Genomic DNA, 6,444 nt, shown 5'->3' on the forward strand with positions numbered 1-6,444 from the left:
AATTGGTTTTTTTATTTTTGAGCTAATACCGTCGAAACGGTAAAAGATATAAAAAAATGTTTCAAATAAAAGTTTTATGGTTTTTAATGTTCTTTAAAACAGTGCAATCAAAATTTTCAAAAATTATGGAAGAGGAGAAAATTTCGAAAAATTTGACATTTTTGAAAAATTTGATTGCAATGTTTTAAAGAATATTAAAAACCATAAAACTTTTATTTGAAACATTTTTTTATATCTTTTACCGTTTTGACGGTATTAGCTCAGAAATTTAAAAACCGGTTTTTTTCAATGGGGTGTTTTACCCCCTAAACGTGGAGATACGCTGCTAAAAAAAATACGGCTCTAATATTTTTCAATGCTCTACAACATATTCAAAGCTCATTAAAATCGGTGAGCCACACTTCCAACCGTTCCCTTGTGAGTGCTTTTTGAATATCTGAATACTTTTAATTGTTAATTAACAGTATAAATGAGCAAAGGAACCAACGCCGTTAGTAAAGCGCAAAAAATAAGTTTATTAAATCTCAATTACATTAATAACATCGCGAACGTTTCTGTCCTTATTAGGACTCTCTTCAGCGCGTAACTATCATCAATAATATTTAATTACATAGAAAATTAAAACATTAGTCAACTAGTTAAAAACGATGTTCTACAAAGTAATGTCAAAGTCATCAATCCATCGAGTCTTATTCTTGCTAAGCTGTCACCCATCTTTTATATATTACCATTATGTATGTCGTGGTTAAGAGCATACCTCTATAAATAATATATATCATACATCTGATACGTTAACATAAAATTAATGTCTCGGTTGCCCTCGATAAAAACGTATATATATACAAAATGGAAAGTATGCTCGGAGACCCTGACACTTATAATATAATTAATAAAGATCCAACGAAAAGATTAACTAACAAACTACGGGAGATATTGACTGTATGGAAAAAGTCGGACTACATATCTAATACCATGTATAGATCATTATATGTAAGTGATGGGAAGTTACCGAGAGCATATGGACTTCCGAAAATTCACAAACAAGACATTCCATTGAGGTTAATAGTTTCTTCATTAAATAGCCCTTTATATTATTTAGCTAGCTACCTCCATAAAATTATGCTCAAGAGTTTTCCAAAAGCACGGAGTCACATAGAGAATAGTTTTAAGTTAGTCGATACGTTGTCTAAGGTTTCCATTGAGGATGACTTTTTATTGATCTCATTAGATGCGGTCTCTTTATTTACGAATATTCCAGTTGAACTCGCAATTGAAAGTGTTCGGAGGAGGTGGGATTGTATTTCAGAAAATTGTACAATCCCATGTGAAAGTTTCATATTCGCTGTGCGCTTTATTCTGGAATCTACATTCTTCATTTTTAATGATACTATCTACCAACAAACCTTTGGAACACCTATGGGGTCACCGCTCTCACCCATAATTGCAGACATTGTTCTACAGGATTTGGAAGGGATAGCTTTAACTTATTTAAATTTTACACCGTCTTTTTATGTTAGATATGTGGATGATATAGCGTTAACTGCACCTTCATCAGCTTTAAAACATGTTTTGAATATTTTTAATTCTTTCCATCCGCGTCTGCAATTTACAATGGAAATTGGTGAAGATGATAAACTGAATTTTTTAGATGTTACTTTAATACGAATGAATAATAGATTGATTTTTGACTGGTATCACAAGTCTACGTTTTCAGGTAGATACCTTAATTTCCTATCTCAACATCCGCTATCACAAAAGAAAGGTACTATTATGGGTCTAACTGATAGAGCCATTTTACTTTCTCACCCGACTTTTCAACAAAAAAACTTGAGTCTAATTATTGACATCTTATTGAATAATAATTATCCGTTAGATTTAATTTTTGTAACCATCTATAATCGTCTTAAATATTTATTTAACAAACGCATTAACAATACACATAATACTCAGAAGGATAATGAGACTAGTAATGACCGGGGAAAAAAGTTTTTCACAATCCCATACGTTCCTTCTATTTCAGAAAGCTTTAATAGGATAATTGATAATCTGGATGTCAAACTTTCTTATTGTAGTCTGAATAAATTGCATCGTTATATAAAAGTTGGTAAAGATTCAACAACCATGTCATCACATAATAATATTGTTTATAAGATTGAGTGTAATAATTGCGATGCATCGTATATCGGCCAGACTGGTAGACAATTACAAACTAGAATGAATGAACATCGGAATCACATTAAACGCAATACGTCTACGCATTCAGTGATTACGGATCATAGATTAGAATTTAATCATGAATTTAATTGGAATGATATAAAAATATTAGATAGTGAGCCGAATTATAACAAACGATTAATTTCTGAAATGCTTTTTATAAAAAGACAAAACAATGGATTGAATTTACAAACAGATACAGATGGCTTACATGAAGCATATGTAAATACAATAGATAGGTTGTCTAAGATTTAAAATATATACTAGTCATGTTTATTTACATTTAAATAAATTCACCTCTATTATTATTTGCGGTTAATTGGAAGAAATAACTGTCCGATATATCGATCTCATTTGGAACGAATCATTGTATAGTTAAACATGTACTGTGTCATACGAATTAATTTATTGAGTCCGTGAGATTGCACATCATAATTACCATGTGAGTTTTTACCTTGTAATTCTTAATTTTTTAATTTTATGTTAACGTATCAGATGTATGATATATATTATTTATAGAGGTATGCTCTTAACCACGACATACATAATGGTAATATATAAAAGATGGGTGACAGCTTAGCAAGAATAAGACTCGATGGATTGATGACTTTGACATTACTTTGTAGAACATCGTTTTTAACTAGTTGACTAATGTTTTAATTTTCTATGTAATTAAATATTATTGATGATAGTTACGCGCTGAAGAGAGTCCTAATAAGGACAGAAACGTTCGCGATGTTATTAATGTAATTGAGATTTAATAAACTTATTTTTTGCGCTTTACTAACGGCGTTGGTTCCTTTGCTCATTTATACTGTTAATTATTATTTTTAGACGGAACCTTTACTATGTATAATAATTTTAATTGTTAATTTGGAAATATTATAAAAGCATGTCCACTTTGAATTTTATTAACTTTTGAGAAATAGAAAATCTTTTTCTAAGAAATCTTTCTGTCTTTTATTGTTCTTGTTTTTATAAAAAAAATTAAAATTTTTTAAAATTTTATTTTTTTTAATTCTTTTATTTGTCTGTAGTTTCCATAAAATAAAAATTAAATAAAAATATAAAAAAATTAAAATTAAAAAATAAAAAAATTTTTAAAAGAAGAAAATAAAAAAAAAAGTAGTGCGGCCTCTTAAAGCACATTTTAGAGATAGTCTCAACTCTGCGAAACGCAGATAACTTCCAACAAGCATGAAAACTCAGAGTCTAAAATTAAGAAATAATTTCTAAAATAAAAAAATTAATTAATATTGAGCAATTACGTCATTAACTCCAGAAAACGACGAAGATGACAGAACCTAAAGAAAACACTGCTTTTTGCTATTATTGAGTTTTGGAGCCGCCATATTGGAGTCACCATGTTTTTTTTTTTACTTTTTAGTGGTTTCTTAAAGCAGGTACATTAATACAAAATTTAAGAGTGTAAAAGAACTTTTAGGTCATATTTTTTGTACAGAACAGATTAATAAATTAGTTTATGTGTTTTTGAGAATAAAATAGTCATTTTGGGGCTGCCATATTGGATTTTTCTAATTGTAAAATAACATGGCATTATAAAATAGATATATTAAAATAATTTTTTCGACCAAGAGAGATTTTTTAGCTAGTACTCAATTTTGGTCGTAAAGCTGTTCCGGTTGACGCGAAACATGCCATATATAATCTTTTCTTTAAAAGCAATATAAGTTTCGATTCATTCGGTTGCGTTCATTATAACATTTTTCGTAAGTGTATTAGTAGACCTCGCTATCGTCTTCGTTATAAGGCAACAAAATATTGAATAAAGATATGCAATAAAGTTTTGTGTTAAACTGAAAGAGAGCGCCACGAATTGTTATAAAAAATTTAAAAAAGCATATAGTGATCATGCTTTATCACGTGCTCAGATTTTTACCCACGCACGGTTTATGTTTAACCATTTCTCGGTCTTCCGAAAATATTCGTTGCCATAGAAAAACATGATAAAACAAGATCACCCAATGCTTTTTTTTAACTTTTGCCTTTGTTCAATATTTTGTCGTTCCATAGCGATCACGAAAAAATACACACACACGCACGCAAGCACACACGCACGCACGCACGCACGCACATGCGCGCGCGCGGTAATGAGGTTTACTAATTCACATTTACGAAAAATGTTATATTAGGTTGGTGTAAAAATAATGTCGGTTTTTATCATTTTAAATTTTAGCGCTTTATTTTGGCATACAATTTTATTCATCTATGTTCATGTTATATATACAAGTTAAAGCGCAAACTTTGCTCTGTTGATTTATAACATTGGTTATATGAATTATGTCAGTTTGTCGCTTTAAATTACTAAAACAAAAATGAAAAATAAACAAATTCGAATAATTTTTTTGTATGAATTTAAATTAAACCGTAAAGCAGCGGAAACGGCTCGCAATATCAACAATGCATTTGGCGAAGAAACTGTTAATGAACGCATGGTACAACATTGGTTTAAAAAATTTCATAATGGAGATGAAAGTCTTGAAGATGAAGAGGTTGAAGACGGTTATCGATAATGACCAATTGAAAACAATTATTAAAGAAAATCCACGCAAAAATACTCGAGAGATTGCAGAAAACTTAAATGTTGATCATACAACAGTTATTCGACATCTGCATCAAATTGGGAAAGTAAAAAAGCTCGATAAATGAATTCCGCATGAATTGAACAAAAATAAAAAATACCATCATTACGAGGTCTGTTTACCTTTCTTTTGCGAAACAAAAATGACCTACTTCTTGATCGCACCGTGATATGTGATGAAAAATGGATTTTATACGATAATAGACGGCATTCTGCACAGTAGTTGGACTATGATAAACAACCAAAACACTTTCCTAAGCCGAAATTGCACCAAAAAATGTAATGACGACTATTTGGTGGTGTACATCCGGAATTATACATTATACATAAATATTTAGAAATAAATTGGCTATAAGAGCCATATGCGGGTGTCGGTGCGTCGATTCCAACGAAATTTAATTTTTCATTAGAAATTAAATTCTTGTGCACGGAGCACGGATTTTGCTTGGTACACTGCCAAGACTTTTTCGGAATAATCTCAATTCGAGATTTTAATTCCGATGATCCTCTCTAACCCTCCTAAAAAGATGTAGACGAGAAAAATATCGGCATGCGAAAGACTCGGGTTCGATTCTCGATTCAGCGACTTTCGGACCGATAATTTTCTCGCCAACATCTCTTTAGGGGGGTCAGAGAGAATCATCGAAATTAAAATCTTGAATTGAGATTATTCTGAAAAAGTCTTGGCAGTGTATCAAGCAAAATTCGTGCCCCGTGCACAAGTATTTAAGTTCCAACGAAAAATCAAATTTCGCTTACCGACACCCGCGTACGGCTCTTATAGCCAATTTTGTTGTGCCTCTCAGGCTCTTCTATATTAAATATAAATATTTATAAATATTTATATTTAATATAGAAGAGCCTTTAAAATTTCTTTGTGTTATACATTATACATTACTAAAAAAAAAAGAAACACTTTTCCTATCCTAAAAATTATGCTATTTTCAAATCACTGAAACTCGGCGAAAAGTCATCATAGACTAAAAATTAAAAATGCATTTTTTGAAGCTTGAAGTTTCAACTTTAACGTAGAATCAGCAGTTTAGAAATTTTTTTATCTTCTCGTTCTATGTTTTAAAAAAGGATTTTGTACCCTAAAATTACATATTTTTGACACTCTGAACTTCGATAAAAAAATTTTCCTCGAAAAATTCTACTCAAGCTTCATAAACTACATTTTGTCTACAAAACGATATTTTAAAAATATTCCTACGACTTTTTTTGACAGAGTTACACATTTTAAAAATAAACCTACATTTTTTAGATACGATGTTGATACTCGGCGAAAAAATCATCGTAGACAAAAAATTAAAGACGCATTTTAAAGCTTGCAATTTTAACTTCAATTGGTGACTATTGGTAGTTTTTCAAAATTGTTTTAACTTCTTTGTTCTGTGCTAAAAACAAACATTGTTTTGCTCCTTAAAATTACGTATTTTTAAGACTGCACACAAATCAATAAAAAAATTTTTCTCAAAAAATTCTACTCATGTTCCATAAATTACTATTTTGCCTACAAAACGCTATTTTTTTTACATTTTCTTACGATTTTTTTTGCCCGATTTATTGATTTTAAAACTAAACTTATATTAAAAAAAAATGTTAATACTCGGCGAAAAATCATCGTA

The 6,444-nt window shown here is 30.2% G+C and overlaps 1 pseudogene; it reads left to right on the top strand.

The window, feature by feature from the left end:
* Nucleotides 1-4,550: 4,550 nt before the first annotated feature.
* LOC145946421 (histone-lysine N-methyltransferase SETMAR-like) lies at nt 4,551-5,039 on the top strand (annotated as a pseudogene).
* Nucleotides 5,040-6,444: the final 1,405 nt, after the last annotated feature.

Source organism: Prenolepis imparis, unplaced genomic scaffold, assembly GCF_030444845.1.
Source record: "Prenolepis imparis isolate NDT839.2.m4 unplaced genomic scaffold, iyPreImpa1.0 SCAF_16, whole genome shotgun sequence".
Lineage (NCBI taxonomy): Eukaryota > Metazoa > Arthropoda > Insecta > Hymenoptera > Formicidae > Prenolepis > Prenolepis imparis.